Source organism: Schistocerca nitens, chromosome 9, assembly GCF_023898315.1.
Source record: "Schistocerca nitens isolate TAMUIC-IGC-003100 chromosome 9, iqSchNite1.1, whole genome shotgun sequence".
NCBI classification, from domain to species: Eukaryota; Metazoa; Arthropoda; class Insecta; order Orthoptera; family Acrididae; genus Schistocerca; species Schistocerca nitens.
The window spans coordinates 250,896,842-250,915,030 of record NC_064622.1 but is presented as its reverse complement, the minus strand read 5'-3'; the positions used below and the strand labels follow the sequence as shown (position 1 = coordinate 250,915,030).

At 41.5% G+C, this 18,189-nt stretch overlaps 1 protein-coding gene across 1 annotated transcript in view; it reads left to right on the top strand.

Moving 5' to 3' along the window:
* Positions 1-18,189, top strand: part of LOC126203102 (flexible cuticle protein 12-like) — a 46,735-nt gene that overhangs the window by 5,998 nt on the left and 22,548 nt on the right. The window lies entirely within an intron of this gene.

Below are 18,189 nucleotides of genomic sequence, written 5' to 3'. Positions count from 1 at the left end.
ATACAGGAAAAACATAAATACCCAAGGGTACACAAACATATAGCGGAATAGTACAAGGAAAGGACAGGGTTTGTTTTACTGCAGTATTTTGCAAACAAAACTTTCTTTACTTCTCGGAGATCTCCCTTCGTTCTTCATTATTTCCAAAAGTCCTATCTATACCGGTTTTCTGTACTTTTCTCGTATAGCCTCTCAGTGCATTTCTTCAAATTCATCGCAACTCATTCTCTTATAGGCTACCCCCTCTTAAGCTAACTAAAATCTACTGAGCTCAGATGCTAAACTAAGGGACGAGGCAATGCAGCAGCACAAAACAATTAACACAAACATCAGTGACAAAAAATTTAAATACGCAAAGCAAGCAGCAATATTACAACTAATATAACGCAATGAGCAGGAGACAAAAAAATAAATCAGTAGTAAAACTGGCTTAACAGAGTAATGTAAAGTGAAATTTAGTAGCACTATGCCTGGAAAACAGCAGCAGCAAATAAAATTTAAACCTAGACCTCAAGCAGAAAAAAATATTACACTAAAAATGGCCATGTCTAATACCTATGTCACATCTTAACACTAGAGTGATGCATCACGATAACTTACTCTACCAAAAAAATTACCAAGTAGTTGAAAAGAAAATTATGTATGCAGTTCCTGTGAAGGTAAATGTCTTTTTGTGATCCCCCATTTTTTGAAAAAAACTATTATTTACTCGGTCTGTAGACAGAAAATATTTGTATTAGTACATCTATAAAATTTTATTTTAACCAACGCTGAAGTGCAGCTAGAAACTAGATATTAAACAAAATGAGTTAATAAATACATAAAGCAAGCCATATGGCATTTCTCTCAACTAGCACGACAATAGCCGTGAAATGTTTCTCATCGTTTCATTAGGCATTTTAGTAAATATCATAAATTAAGAGCTCCACAGTATAATCATATGTTTTCAAGTTCGACCGTGTCGTTTTTGCGATGCTTTCTACAAAGGAACGTCAATAGCAAGGATAATGGCCTCCTTTTTTTTTCTACCTGTGCCGCTGAACGGCACACGCTAATGGCTTTTTTTTCGGGCGGCTGTCGCCCAGCTGGGTGCCCATGACGCATTACGTGCAAGTGGTCACTTAACTTTCTTACCGAAATATTTACGACAACAGTTTCCGCTACAGTCACAGTCTCATATAAAAAAATTCACAGGTCGAGAATTTGCGTTACCAATGTGTAGAAACAAAATCTTATGAATATAACAGTGTCCAAAAATTTTCGCCGGCATTGTGATACATTCACGCATTTACACACATTTCATAATTCTTAAAGTACGATTCTTGGTTTCCAACATCCTTTTTCACAAGTCAGAGTCCCTAACCACTATTCATTATTCATTACCTTATTACACATATACATATTCGTCGACACTTCTTCAGTATTTCATCATAATTAATACATATCATAATAAACATTCCTCAACAGCATAATACACATCGTCGTTGTAATAATAACATCATAACACCTCAGTCAAATCTCAAAAACGTCGTAGCTTTCTGCAATAATGTCAAAACCTAAAAAATTCTCTGCTCATTTCAATAGTGTCATCTACCTGAAACGTACTTTAAAATCATGCTCCCTTACCAAATACATCATACAAAGCTCTCATAGTATCACAATGGTTCCGAAAAAATATGAACAGTTCACAAAGTACAGACAAAATAAAATTTCATAAATGTGAAGTTACCCAACTGTGAAATTACGTAAACATGTGTCACTGATGTAGTAAAAAAAAAATGTTTATCTCTCAGTTAAATGATCAGATAGCTGTGTAATTTGTGTGTCAGAGAAATATGGTACCGATGTGTAAAGTTGTATAAGCAAATACCATATGGGCTAGGGCTCCTTGTGCTTGCCAAACACATGGTACACAAAGTAAGCGTGTACCCCCCTGAGGATTAATGTAATTATACCCTCAGGTGTTACAGATTACAGCAATGGAATGAAATGTATCACGGAAAACCTTCTTTGCAATTCATAAATCTTGAAAAATAAATGGCTTAAGTACAAAATTAATCTCTCAAATGCGTGTCCTGTAGCGCTAAATGTGCGTCTTGCTGTAAGATAATTCAGTGGAAGTGTCGTAGTTATCGTCCTCTGTAAGCAAAGTTCTGCTGGAGTCAATGTACTTACCTCATCATAAACGAAAGTGAAATGCTTTGCGTATAGATATCTTAGTTATTACGCTTATTGTTGTGATGAAGAAAGTACTGTACTGTAACGTATTGTTGTGCTACGGGAAAGCCTGTCTCATTGTAGCTATACCACAAAAGTTGCTACTAAAACATGTTTTACTTTCCAGAATAATGCAGAAAAACTGTGCAGATATAAAACAGAAACACTGCAAAAGCTACATTGTAAATTGTCACTCATTAGTAGCGTCGTGATAAAATCGTGTAGCTGTCACATAAACTAACCACTGTGTCATCTGGTATTTCACAGAAAGTACTTTAAATCCAGAATGTTTTTTCAAGTAAACCAAAATGTTGCATTAAAATCTCATTAGCAGTACTGGTAAATGTTCTAAGTATGTGAGCCTTATAGTCGTTACGTAATCGTGCAACAAACAAGCAAGAATGTACACACACAATAACACTGTGTCGTTTGGTCACAATAACAATGCATTCGTAATTTCTGTTTAAATAAGTTCTCTTGGTTCTTGATTGGATATTTAACTTCAAACATTGTTGCATGGTAACAGTTTCTAAGTCTGACAATGCATACTAGAAATGTGAAGTGAAAAGTTTTATGGCAATGACAAAGTTAAAAAGCAGATTATCTTTCAATAAACTTTTCTACATGTGAAATGTGGTGTAAACTGATGTGTTGGTGAATGTGCCAACACCTTGTAGATAGAGGAGGCCGAAATGCACGCTATCTAACGCAGACGGGCGTGAATTCTGGAACAGGATAAGTAGTGAATTCTAATAAGAAAAGTATGCAGCTCCTCGAATACTTAACTTTTATTTATCCTTGTATACATCGTTCTTGATGAGACATCTGGAGATTGTGGCGATACAAGTGAGACTCTTTAGATACAAGCTATCTAAGGCTAATGGCGCCTTGCTAAGTCGTAGCCATTAACTTAGCTGAAGGCTATTCTGTCTCTCAGCAAATGAGAGCAAAGGCTTCATCCGTATAGTCGCTAGCAACGTCGTCGTACAACTGGGGCGAGTTCTCATACGTCTCTCGAGACCTGCCGTGTGGTGGCGCTCGGTCTGCGATCACACAGTGGCGACACACGGGTCCGACATGTACTAATGGACCGCGGCCGATTTAAGCTACCACCTAGCAAGTGTGGTGTCTGGCAGTGACACCACATTCCTCCCCCGCAAATCGGGGAACGGTCGTGTTATAAGGCTTCCGCCCGCCGTGGGGAGGACCCCATGTTGACGTATGCGATGAGGTGGGGAGCCTAACAACAGGCGAGGCTGTGCCACCCGCACCCGGCCATTCGGTCCGAGGGGAGCTAGGAAACGCCTGAAAACCTAGTCCAGGGTGCACGTCAACATGCGGTGTACATGCCCGTAGAGAGACAGGAGGGGCCGAAGGGTCGACCTCCATGTGGTCGGGGCACCCGACGGGCGAAGACGACAGCTGGTCCGGAGCGGGCAAGAGTTCCATGGCGGAGGACAGCGGGTCACGGGAAGCAATCGGGGGCGCGTGACCCAGGGAGGCGCCAGGCGGTTGCAGCGACGCGTCCACTGTGGGCGGCGCCGGCGGGAGAACAGGCGGCGGCACGTCGCCATGAGGCAAAATGGAAGGCAGCGTCGGTAACACCTGGGGATGAGGCGTAAGGCAAGTATTCGAAAGCAACGCCGATTTCAACTGTCGAAAGGCGCATTCGCATTCCGTCGTCCAGACGAACGGAACACCTTTACGGTGTAAGCAATGAAGCGGAGCTGAAATGGAAGAAGCGCGCGGCACAAACCTGGCATAGTAGTTAATTTTTCCCAACACACTCTGTAGCTGTTTCACATTTTGTGGCGAAGGCAAGTCCTGTATGGCACGGAGGTGCTCTGGACTCGGATGTATGCCTTGGGCATGAATTACATGTCCAAGATACTGTAAGTCACGAGCAAAAAACACACATTTGTCCTTCCTCAAGCGAAGACCATTTTGTTGCAATACCTGAAATAACGTTCGCAGGTTTGCCAAATGTTCGTCATCGGTCTTGCCGGAGATCACAATATCATCCAGATAGTTCGCAGCAGTAGGGACCGACGCACAAACAGTTTGTAAATATAGCTGAAACAATGCAGGGGCGGGTGCACACCCGAATGGCAGTCTTTTGAAGCGGTACAAACCAAGATGCGTGTTAACCACCAAGACGCGCTGGGATTCTTCGTCCACAGGTATTTGCAAGTACGCATCTGCGAGGTCCAACTTTGAAAAATATTTTCCCGGGCACAGTTTGTCAAAAAGATCTTCCGGGCGGGGCAAAGAAAAAGTTGCAGTCACAAGTTGTGGATTCACAGTTGCCTTGAAGTCCATGCAAAGTCTCAATGTTCCGGAAGGTTTTGGCAAAATTACTAAAGGTGAGGCCCAGAGAGAAACCTGCACACGTTCAATTACACCTTGAGATTCTAAACCGTGTAATGTTCTTTTCGACCTCATCACGCAATGCGTGGGGAACATTGCGCGCTCTGAAAAATTTCGGTTGCACGTTGACTTTTAGTTCCAAATGTGCTGCATAGTTCTTAGTGCAACCAAGGCCCGGTGCAAAAATGTCTGCAAATTCCTCACAAAGACGAGAAACACTGGCGGAAGGCACAGTCTGGTTCACTGATAGGACCTGATTTACGACAGACAAGTTAAACAACTGAAATAAATCTAAACCAAACAAGTTCACTGCCGTAGAAGAACGAAGAACGTAAAATGACACAAGTTTTGTTTGTCCCTTGTATGTGGCAAGAAGGCTGCACTGTCCTAACACAGGTATGTGCCGTCCTAAATAACTTTTGAGCTGAACATTTGCGGCACGCAACGGAGGTTTGCCCAGTTGTTTGTACGTGTTTTGATTGAGCAGTGAAACTGCAGCTCCGGTATCGAGCTGGAATGGTATCACTTTGCCTCCAAAGTCTAAGTCTACAAAAAGTTTATTGTCCTGCTGACGACAAGAGCGACTTTCACGTGCAATTTGAACTGATATAGGTACAGAAGCACTTGCGACTTTACGGGAGTTTCGTCGACGTCGACGCACACGTTTTGTGGGACGAACACAGTCACTGTTAGATAAAGTGGCACTGGACGGGGTGGAATTAACGACATGAATGTCCATGGGCGAAGGTCCACGAGCCTGATTGTCCTTGGTGCGATTCCAGCGTGAAGCAAAGGGCCTGGAATCGTTGTGATTGTCTGATCTTAGCTTTGTCTGGCACTTTGAACACTTTGAACATGTCCTTTCTTATGACAGTAAAAGCAAATAGCTTGGCGTGACGGGCAATTGTCACGCGAATGTCTAGTTGCACACCTCGGACATGATTTGAGCACTGCATTGGCATGCTTACACGGCACACGTGTCTGAGAGCTAGGCTGCAGCTGCGCAGACGTGCGCGAGGGCCGTTTAGCGTCCCGTGCTGCGCGCCCGGCGGGCTGGGCAATGCGACACACTGCTGGCGAAGTTTCAAATGATTCCTGAGCAAAGTCAAGTGTGTCTTGCCTATCCAATATGTCTATCACTTGTTGAAGGGAGGGATTAACTAGTTTCAAAATCTGTTCCCGTATGCGAACATCAGAAACGTTCTGTGCTATTGCATCACGCACCATAGTATCTGCATACGGAAGTTCACATTCACATGCAAAATCACAATCCCTAGTAAGACCTTGCAATGTTGCAACCCACTTCCTATTAGTCTGACTGGCCGTACGTTTTGTACGAAAGAACGTATACCTTTTTGCAACTACATTAACTGTTTCTTTGAAATAGGCATCCAAAGCTGACAAAATTTCTTCGTAGGACAGAGTTGCTACGTCGCGTCGGGGAAACAATTTCACTGTCACATGGTAGGTGGACACACCGACACAAGAAAGCAAAAACGGCTGCCGCTCATTACCTTGAATTCTGTAGGCGGCTAGATGGAAGCCAAATTGTCGGGACCATTCCGGCCAGGTCTCGTGGGCTGCGTCAAAGCTACGAAACGGAGGCGCAACCGCGTGTTGTGGCTGCGGTAGCGATGAAGCGGCGGCGGCCGCATCGGAGTGCAGCACACGTTGACCCTGGACGAGCTGTCCAAGGGCATCCAATAACGCCTGCGTCTGCTGATTCTGCAAGCGATAAAATTCGGACAGTACATCTGGCGAAGCCATGACACAAGGAAATGTAAGCAATCAGAAAGAACACTGTTCCCTCGTCGCCAATGATGTGTTGGTGAATGTGCCAACACCTTGTAGATAGAGGAGGCCGAAATGCACGCTATCTAACGCAGACGGGCGTGAATTCTGGAACAGGATAAGTAGTGAATTCTAATAAGAAAAGTATGCAGCTCCTCGAATACTTAACTTTTATTTATCCTTGTATACATCGTTCTTGATGAGACATCTGGAGATTGTGGCGATACAAGTGAGACTCTTTAGATACAAGCTATCTAAGGCTAATGGTGCCTTGCTAAGTCGTAGCCATTAACTTAGCTGAAGGCTATTCTGTCTCTCGGCAAATGAGAGCAAAGGCTTCGTCCGTATAGTCGCTAGCAACGTCGTCGTACAACTGGGGCGAGTTCTCGTACGTCTCTCGAGACCTGCCGTGTGGTGGCGCTCGGTCTGCGATCACACAGTGGCGACACGCGGGTCCGACATGTACTAATGGACTGCGGCCGATTTAAGCTACCACCTAGCAAGTGTGGTGTCTGGCAGTGACACCACATAAACCTTTACTCTTCCTAGTACGCAGAGTTTCAACTTCAACGCAATTATCATGTGGTATACGTCGGATTCTATAAGGTCCATTGTAAACTAGAAAGAATTTGTGACTCAAGTGTTTCTTCTTATGTGACAATGAATGAGCTTTAATGAGAACTTTCTGACCAATATATAATTTCTTTGCATTTGCTTTACCGTGTAGTTTTCTCCTTTTGTCTGCTGCAGATTTTATATTTTTAATAGCTAAATCAATTATGTCTTTGTGTCGAAGTTTACGTGTATTCGGGAAAGGTACAAGCTCTCTGATTCTGTTCGGTGGTTCTTCATTCTTCAGTACAAGAGTAGGTGGTAAAGCAGTGGAGTCGTGAGGCATTTCATTCAGCACGTTTTGAAATAAGTGTAAATATCTGTCCCAATGCTGATGCTTCCTGTGACAATAAAGTCTGCAAAGCTTATTGATTTCTTTCATAATCCGTTCAGACGGGTTACAATGTGGTGAGTACAATGAAATAAAAACAGGTTTGATTTTATTATTCCAAAGCATGCGTGACCAAACAGCAGATCTGAATTGCGGTCCGTTATCTGAATTGACTTTACTAACGTGTCCAACTTCACGTAAAAAATTTTTAACAAAGGCGTTGGATACAGACCGTCCAGTGGTTTTACGTAACGGAGTGAAAGAAACAAATTTGGAAGTAAGTTCAACAGCGACTAGAACGTACGAAAATCCATTCGATGTTCTGACAAGGGGTCCCAATAGATCAACTGCAGCAAATTCTTTTAATTTAGAAGGAATGATAGGAAACAACGGAGCACGATGTGAGATAGTAGATGGTTTCGCCTATTGACAAAGTTTACAAATAGACAAGACTCTTCGAATTTTCTTTTCCATATTGTTAAAATAACAAGTCGTTCGAAGAATATGATAACATTTTCGTGGGCAAAAATGTGCGTAGCTGAAATGAATGTACCAAATGAGCTTATTAACAAAATCGTCTGAAATGCAAAGTACCCCTAGCTTGTCATCAACAGTGCAGCGTTTGAACAGTGTGTTGTTTGTAACCAGATAATAATGCCAAATCTGTGTGTGTGTCTTTTCATGCCATTTGCTTTTGATGTCTTTCCAAATCGGATCTTTATCTTGTTCATGAGCAATGTCCTTTAAAGATGTGGTGATGAAGTTTTCAAAGGCGACTTTCTGAATGTAAAGAATACTGAAATTTTTCTCGAGGTGGCCTTCTGTGTTACTTTTCTCAAGCCCAGCCAGTGCGCGTGACAGTGCGTCCGCAACAATGTTCTCCTTGCCGGGAATGTAGACTATTGTGAAGTGGAATTCTTGCAGAAACAATGCCCAACGTTTTAACCTGTCATGATTTAATTTTGAAGACGTAAGAAATTGTAATGCACGATGATCACTGTAAACTTTTACGTGCTTACCAGAAAGAAAGAAACGGAATTTGTTAAATGCCCAAACGATAGCTAAAGCTTCTAATTCAGTAACGGAATAATTTTTTTCAGATTTTGTTAGCACTCGGCTAGCAAAAGCAATGGTTTTCTGAACAGTAGTGTCATTTTCTGTGACTTCTTGAAATAAATGGGCACCAAGACCGACTTTAGAAGAATCCGTGCTAAGGCAGAAATCTTGTGACAGATCTGGATGAGCTAGTATTGGCGCGTTAAGTAGCGATTCTTTCAAAGAATTGAATTCCAACTGTGCTTGTTCGTCCCAGTTCCAAATAGTATTTTTTCCAGTGAGAGAACAAAGTTTTGGTGTAACAAGAATTTGCGTATTCAGAAAACGTCGGTAAAAATTTACGAGACCTAGAAAACTGCGGACTTGTTTTTTTTTTTTGTGGATGGAACTGGAATGGCTCTGATTGCTTCTAACTTTTCAGGATCCGGCTGAATGCCTTCAGAAGAAATAATATGTCCCAAAAACCTCACCTTTGACCTACCGAATTCAGACTTTTCCAAGTTAACTGTAATTCCAGATTCTGCAAAAATACGTAACAAACTGTTGAGGATGCGATTATGTTGTTCCCATGAGGCTTCTGCTATCAGAATATCGTCCACATATAAGGTGATGTGATGTTTTAAGAACTTAGGTAATATGGAATTTAGCCCGCGAATAAATGCTGCCGAAGAAATGTTCAAACCAAAAGGAAGTTTCCGAAACTGATAACAAACGCCGAAACAAAGGAAAGCTGTGTATTTTCTACATTCTGGATGAAGTTCGATCTGATAAAAGCTGGATCTGAGATCAATGGAAGACAACACTTTTACACCATTAAAATTTTGAAGAAGTTCTTCCAACGTTTGCGGCCTGTCTGTTTCAGGAATGATGATAGTATTGATTTGTCTCGAATCTAAGACAAGCCTGATCGATCCATTTTTCTTCTCAACAACATGTAATGGATTGTTGAATGAGCTTACTGCAGGCTCAATAATACCCTCGTCAAGCATAGATTGTACTTCTGTTCTAACACGGTCCCTATAATGCGCCGGAATTACGTATGGTCTAACACAAAATTTAGTATGCTCACGAACACGAAATTGATATTGAAATCCCTTGATTGTTCCTGTTTTGTGAGTAAAAACTGTGGAATGTGCTTGTAAAATCTCAAAAAGGTCTTGCCTATCATTGTCATTACACTTCTCAATTGTTTGAATTTTATTCTGAATTAACTCATTAGTATCAAATGCGCCATCGATATCACCCCTGTCAGTACTTGCAGAGTGATTGTTAGTGTCAAGTTCTGTCGAAAATTCCGAGCTGTTGTCTAACAGGAGGTAAAGCCGATTAATTTCTTCGTCATGGTTTGAGAGCCAATCTTCAAATTTCAAAGCTACTGACTTACCTTCTTTTTCTAAACTTATTTCAGCATCGTGAAAGCTTAAGATTGCTTTGTATTCATTCAAAAAGTCTACTCCCAGTATAATTTCCTTCGACAATAATGGAACAATAAGAAAGTTCATAGAGAAGCTGTGGCTTTGACAAAAGAATTCTAAGTTGGTTTGTTGGCGTACATCTACACTTTTTCCAAAGATTGCTCCTTGTAATTTAATCTTACGTAACGGAAGTGTGGGGCAATCGTTCGATTTGTTGCATTTGCTAAAGGCTGTTTCACTAATTACTGAAATGAGACTGCCAGAGTCAAGTACTGCCGTAAATTTTACGTCATTTACTGTAATGTGAATCACAGGATATGCAATGTTGTTATGTTTTACGTCGTGTTCTTGGAGTAAGATGTCCCTAATGTCTTCCATTTTTACGAAATTACTAGCTACGGCAGCTGTGTCGTTAGTTTCATACGTACGTTTTGTGGCTGCCAGCGGTATGAGTCATTGCCTATTGTCTCTTTGTTGGCGCGCGTCGTTATTGGGGTTTGGGGACCTAACTTCTACAAATTCACCTTGTCGAGAGGGCCCTGCCCTGTTTAAATCCCGCCAGTTCTGATGCAATTCAGGTCTGTCGTTACGATCATATCGTCTGTCGTCATGTCGGCAATTCCTGTGGTTTCTTTCTTGTCGGTTAAGTGGTGGAGAATTTCTCTTTGAATCATAACTGCGCGCTGGACCGTTGCGTCTAAAGTTATTCTGTCTCTCGTAACAATAATTGTTTTGGTTACCATATTGTCTGTTTCTCTGATTGTCTCTGTGATAGTCATTACCGCAGAGAGGTGATCTTTCCCTGTAATTATTACTACTCTGCCAACGGTTGTTATACGGGTGGCGTCTGTTTTGGTCACGATTTATGTTGTGAGAATAGCCTTGTCGTGTCCAGTTATTATTTCTTTCATCGCGGAAATGTGACGGATGTGACCTGTAATTGTTGTGCTCCTGTTTTCGCGTTCCACGCTTGTCAGTTTCAATTTCCAGTTCTTGTAAGAGCCCCTGAAAAGCTTCAATGTCGTCTTTGCAACGTCCTGCCAAAATAATATGTCGTAAATGTTCAGGTAATTTTATTAAGCAAATGCGGATGAGTTCTGAGGGGCTGTGTGGGTTTGACAGGTACTGATTCTTGTGCAACATGTCTTCAAAATATTTCACTAGACTGGAAAATTCAGATTGTTCGAAATGTTTCACCATTATGATGCTATGTTTTACTCGGTCTTGTGTAGCTTGAGACCAATATGCTGAGAGGAAGGCATGGTAAAATTCTCCTTCACTGTGACAATCGTGAATGACCGATCGCATTCTTTCAGCTGGTTCATTCTCTAAATAGCCACACATAAATTCTAACCTGTGCTCCAATGACCAGTTGGGAGGAAAACAATGAGAGAATTGATGGAGCCACGCTTGTGGATGAATGTAGTTGGAAGAATTCTTAAATGTTTTGAATTTACGTGTAGTAATGAACAGCTTATAGTCAAAATCATCATGTCGGCGAGTCGCATGTCGGTCATTGTTACGTCGTGTCGGCGGTTCCATTTCAAAATTCAGTTCACCTTGCCAATTTCTTTCATAATTTCCGAAGTGTCCTGTGTTATTACTTTGTGGCTGTTCCGTATTTCTATGTCCCTCTTCCCGTGTTGGAGCGCGAGTGTCCTCTGAAATACGTAATTCTTGTATTACCTGTGTCAGCTGATCTTGTACTTCACGGATTTCTCTTTGGTGTTGCGTATTAATTTGATTCTGATTTTGTTTGAATTTCCTAATTTGTTCGCACTCTTCTGTGTCATTATAGACTACCGGTTTTGTGTCATTCAGATCATCATCTACCTTTGTAGATAAGTTAGTGAACTGATCTGAAAGTTCGGCTACTTTCTCCGTTAGTGTACTTATTTCCTCAGTGTGTTTTTCTGAACCAAGTTTCAGAGTATCTACTGTGTCCTTTAAGTTTTCCTGAGTTTTTGCAAGTTGCGTAACGGAATCGGTAGATGCAACTGAGTCAATTTTAGCTTGCAAGGTGTCGTGATTTTCATGAACAATGGTTTGCAGTTCTTTTATGGCTGCTTCGTGATTCTGAAATGCATTTTCATGCCGCGAAAAAATGGGTTGAAAATGCTCACAAATTTGTGTTTTTACGCCATTACGGACTTTTTGACATTTCGATTCAATGTTATGCAACTCACTAGTTAAATCTTCACGTGTTTGTTCAAGTGTGGTGTCTAACTTTTGAAGCTTTTGCTGTGTTTGTCTCTGATTTTGTTCCATTGTGTCTAACTTTTCAAGCTTTTGTCCTGTTTGTTGCATTAAGTGTAATAACAATGCACTGGTGTCTGAAACATGTTCCTCAGTGCTTTTCGGCAGTGAATTTGCACCGGCAACATTCACATTTTGACAAGCGGAAAATGTGTCTTGACTCATTTGAGAAAACGGTGAGAACCCAAAACCTGAGTCTACAGTAGTTGCAATATTGTGTTCTGTCATTCCCGATTCCTGAGGCGAGCTGTTGCCGACCGATCGATCGATAATGCTTCCCTCTTCACTAATTGTTTCACTGTCTACGCCATTGTTTGCAGCCCGCTCCATTTCCCTATGCACAGTTACCAAAAAATGGTTCAAATGGCTCTGAGCACTATGGGACTCAACTGCTGAGGTCATTAGTCCCCTAGAACTTAGAACTAGTTAAACCTAACTAACCTAAGGACATCACAAACATCCATGCCCGAGGCAGGATTCGAACCTGCGACCGTAGCGGTCTTTGCGGTTCCAGACTGCAGCGCCTTTAACCGCACGGCTACTTCGGCCGGCTCACAGTTACCAAATTACTACTTTGATCATTAGTTAATTCATTACTCGGTGGCGCTAACACACTACTTTCGTTTTCACTGTCATTTCTCAGTTTACTTTGGAGCCTAGTATTACGTTTTTCACACGCCATTATTGTCACAATATTTCACACGACAACACAGAAAAGCACAATTTGAAGAGCAAAAATAAGAGAACACACTAACATAGCACTGAAAATAATATCTAGTTAATTGCAGCTGCGAAATACTTGGTGCAAATCTACATGCATGCCACAACTGTTTTACTGTACAACAATGAAAGGCTGCAACTATAAAGGGGATTCTCTCTACAATTACGCGCTAGCAATAAACAATAGCTACACTAATTACACAAACTACAAGAAAAAAATCAGAAGATTCCAGTGAGGTATCCTCGGCTAAGGGTCGACATATGAAACGTCCCCTTTTAACAATTATACACGACTCTCCTTAAACTGACACACAATATTTTGTTAGCGCAACGCAATCTGACTTTCAATAATCCCTACAAAAGAATGGGCCCTGACTAACATTAAACTATACCTTTCACAAATCACTTACCTCACAAAAATCTTCGCTACTCAAGCTACTGCAATACAGCGAGCGCCACTACTGCCAGCTAAATAAAAGATTCAAACTACTGAAGGCACTAACTACTGATAGGCATAGTTAGCAAATGAACGATTTTGATAGAGAACAACCAATGTATTTACCTCAATAGTCATAATATATGTAGCAGTTCATGACAAATTTCAAAACTCCGCCATCTCTCTCCCCACATCCACCACTGCTGGCGGCTCACCTCCAACTGCGCAACGCTACGCGCTGTTCACAGCCAGCTGCCTAACACTACAATGGCGAGTATTACAACAATGCAAAGCAGCCACAGACTGCACACAGCACAGCCAGTGATTTTCATACAGAGGTGGCGTTACCAATAAAAAACCTAAACAGCCTACTTACACTGCATCCATGCATGCGTATCTGATGGACGTTGCACAGTATGCCTACATAGAAACAACACAGGTACTACAATATGGTATTTCATGCCTAAAAATAAGGCCGCAGCTTTAATCGTACGTCTCTCCCCTCACAGGATTCACAGTATGTGTACGGGTATAGAATGTAGACAAGACGGCGACAGATGGAAATCTGGGTCTGTCTGGGAAGCGCGCTCGGGTATTCGAAGCGAAGGCCTGTTAGGTGTACCGTGACGTATGCGCGTTATCGAGACTTCTTACACAGGGTGTGATCCCTGCTCTGGAACTGCGCAACTGTGTGGAAACCACTGTTCTCGTACAGGACAGGACAACACCGTATGTAGTTCGCCCACGAACGTGTCATCTCCAGAGGTCTTCCAGATGCATGACCTGCAAGAATCACCTGATCTGAATCCATGTGACTTTTAACTCTGAGGATATCTAAGAGAATGCGTTTACCTCGGACAAGTTCCGTACCTACATGATCTGAAGAACAATATACAGGAAACTGCTGTTCAGAGAAGTGCTCCGAAAAACTGTTGATCATGTCATTTTACGGGTGTAGAATCCCGTCGTCGTCTCCGGTGCTCGTATAGAACAACCTCTTTAGGCGACGATTAATAGTAAACTCAACATTATGACTTTCTCACTTGTTTGACCTTCTCTGTCCACGACCCGTTCCTAATTCATTACGTTTGCAAACATTTCTATATGTCTTTCATTTATTCACAGCGCAAGATTTCTACCTGGTGCCCAAAATTGGAGCTATTTTTTTCCGGAGTAAATCGGTTCCGCATTAACATATTAGAATATCTACCAAGTTTCGGCGGCATACGCTACTTGCAACGCGTTGTGGAGTTCTTTAATTAAAAAACTCCGGTACATTCTTATTTCTATGTAATGGTCCTCATCTAGTTTTTATTTTCCGTTTCCTCATTCCACTTTGTATCATGTCGTTTATATACAAACTGAATAAAATTGTAGAAAGTAGCCAACCTTGTTTAACTCCTCGGTTAGTTATAATGCCATTCTTGCTTCCTTTGTTTTACGTTTTTGTTACAAATTTAATTTCATTCGATAAATTTTTATGGCCTTTATCAAGTATTGCATAATCCTGCTTTCTTGTAATGTTGAGCATCAACTTGTATCTAACTTAAGTATTGCTTTTACTGTAATAACTCATCTGTAAATGGTCGCATTCAGCCATATTTCGACCACTTATCGGAGGAACATGTTACGTCATACATCGCACAAATGATGCAAGGGAAGCTTATTAATCTACGATGCTCTACATCAGTTTATTTCTCACTGTTTGCTAGTCTCATCGGCCATTCTTCAATTTCAGATATCTTCTACACCCACTGAAATGTTCTCATCTACATCAATAAACTTTCCGGATTTGTCATCCTACATGCCATCTACATGTCTGTCGATTGAGGTGTCACTGGACAGAAGTTTGACGAGGTTTGGACTTCCACATTTTTGATAATTAATATCGCTTTTCGTAACTCGAGCTTGTAGATTTTTCTTCAAATGTTTTCTGTAATGCTGTCATATGGAGGAGTGGAAAAAAAGAGCAAACATGGTTTGCAAGAACTCGAACCGAGAGTCGCCTGTCGCCACACTCACTGATACCAGACCGATTGTTCCTACCAGCACATCCATGAATAGCTATAGTTGAGAGAGTAATGGAATCGAGTGTTGATTGATGTCAGAAGACTACTTCTGCTGTGATAGGATGATCACAGAAAGTCAGTTCCTAAAGGTGACTTTCTTATATCTGTCACATGGCGCATGGTTTCTGTAGCGATATCGCGAATTGCATTAAAACTCTTGCACGATATGTAACTACAGGTTCTTTAGTTTTCTTCTTGTATATCGAATAATCCCACATCTGCTTTCCCTTTCGACAAATTGTTTGCCCATTACGAGAGCCGCAGAGGTTCATCGCCTTCATGTTTGAGACCTACTGCATTCAACTAACATGCAGTACCGGAAACTAGATCTCTAGTGACTTCAAACGAGGTTTCTGCTCAGCTTGCCCTCGAAGACTAGCAAATAAAAACTGAAGGAAACGTCGGTAAATACAAGGAAGGCGAATAAAATTGGAAGGACGATACATGGTGACCACGGAAAATGTACGTTCACAAGACCAGAAGAAATTTTAACATTGTCAATACGAATTTAGTGTTTCGTGCAACAGCTCACTCGGGAGCGGTACTAGAATAGGAAAGAAGAGAGAATGTTCCACTGAGCAGTATGGCACAACACACATATGTATAAAATTTTATGTACAGGGTATTTCACAATTCTACTACAGGCTTGTTGAAGTTGCAGAGGTGACTTCATAGACAAGGTTTTGATGAAGAAAACATCTCCAGAAATGCTGCGCTTGCATGTAAGATAATCGGAGGACAGAATAATTTTCACAGCTCACATAAACGCACTTACGCAGGGAGACAATGAGCCCCGACATGAGACTCATACAGTTTCTATTCTGACATTCTTTCATTTTCCACCTAGAACTTCACGTCTGTGTTAGTTGTGCCCGTGTCAACCATGACACTGCTGAAATTTCATTAAGGAAGCTTCCATACGTTTATATTTTCACATTGCTGTGTATCATGAAATGCTGTAATCTGGACATCATTTTCAGCATGGTACAACTTCTAATGCTCAAGAAGACGGAATTAGCTAATAGGTAGTGATAAAGTGTCAGATGGAAAAGAATTGAAGATTTTAGATTAGTGAGCTGCATTTTCATCAACGATTCATTAATATGTGGACGTTTCATTGCCATATTACTTGCAATGAGGAGTAATTTATCTCCCAGTTAAGAAATAAATAAATTTGTATATTGGGGTGATGCATAAGTTCGTGGCGTTTTTGTTTTGCATGTCGGTATTTCGGTCACTATGGGTTTGTTCAGCGATTGTCATTTTTTTACTTACATTAATTTTGTCGTTTGGAGATAGTGAATGGAGCTGTGGCCGCTATAAAATAAAGTGCCAAGTAGAACATTTCCGACATATTCTCCTATTTGAGATCAATAGAGAGGTGACAGCAGTGGAGGGAGCAACGACCCCGTGTATGGGGATAATGCCACTGACCAGAGCTCGGCAAGAATACTTTTCTCGTTTTACGGAGGATCGTTTTGACATTAGGGGTTTCCATGTCCAAGAAGAGCTTCGGGTTTGATGAAGATCGTTTGAACGCATTAATCCACGATGATACACTCCAGTATATTCTAGAACTGGTCAAATGTGCTGAACTGCGATAGTTCCAGAATCGTGGGACATTTTCATGAAATAGTAAAGGTTCTAAAATTGGCTGTAAGGATACTGCAGGGTCTAAGCCGAAATCACAAAAGTCAGCGGGAGGCCATATGTGCACCTCTGCTTGCTCGTCATCAGTTGGCTCGTGAACAACACCGACGAATCCTACCTGCACCGTTACTGATGACGAGAACTGGCGCCTTCATGCTATCATCAGGAGAAGAAAGGAATGGTTGAGACTCAATAAAACAACAACTCATGCGCATCCACAAATACAGCGATACTGAACCAGCGACGGTGTGGTATATAAAGAATTTCTTTCGCGATATATAACCATCACTGTTGACATTTACAGCCAACAACTGTGACGTCTTGCAGATGCATTCCAAGAATAACGATCAGGCAGACTGCGTGAAGTGATGCTACTCCATGATAGCGCTTGCCTGCATTCTGTTAGACTGTCAAAAAACACTGTATAGGAGTTCGCTTGGGAAGTCATTCCAAGCCCACCTTATTCACCTGGTCTAGCACACTCAGATTTTCATCTTTCTGCTCACTATCAAACACGCTCTCTACCAAACACGCTCCGAACATGGCTGGAAGAGTTCTTGGCCACAAGGCCACTTGGTTTCTACAGTTTCAGAATCGAAAAGCTACCCCAGAGTTGTCAGACTGTTGTAAGTAAGGAGAATGTATTATTGATTACTAAAGTCACTGTTATGTGTTTTTTATTAAACCTAAGGACAACGCTACGAACTTTTGCACCAACATAATATTACTTGCCGATTTGCCATAGTAATCCTCATTATTGCCTTATATACTCACGTAGGAGGTTCCATGCGGCTTTTCACGGATGATGCTGTAGTATACAGAGAAGAAAAATTGCAGTGAAATGCAAGATCTGCAGCGGATAGTCACTTGGTGCAGGGAGTGGGAACTGACCCTTAACATAGACAAATGTAATCTATTGTGAATACATAGAAAGAAGGATCCTTTATTGTATGATTATATGGTAGTGAAGCAAACAGTGGTAGCAGTTACTTCTGTGAAATATCTGGGAGTATGCGTACGGAAAGATTTGAAGTGGAATGATCTTATAAAATTAATTGTTCGTAAGGCGGGTGCCAGAGGGAGATTCACTTAGAAAATGTAGTCCATCAACAAAGGAGGTGGCTTACAAAACACTCGTTCCACCTATACTTGAGTATTGCTCATCAGTGTGGGATCCGTACCAGGTCGAGTTGACAGAGAAGATAGAGAAGATCCAAAGAAGAGCGACGCGTTTCGTCATAGGGTTATTTGGCAAGCGTGACAGCGTTA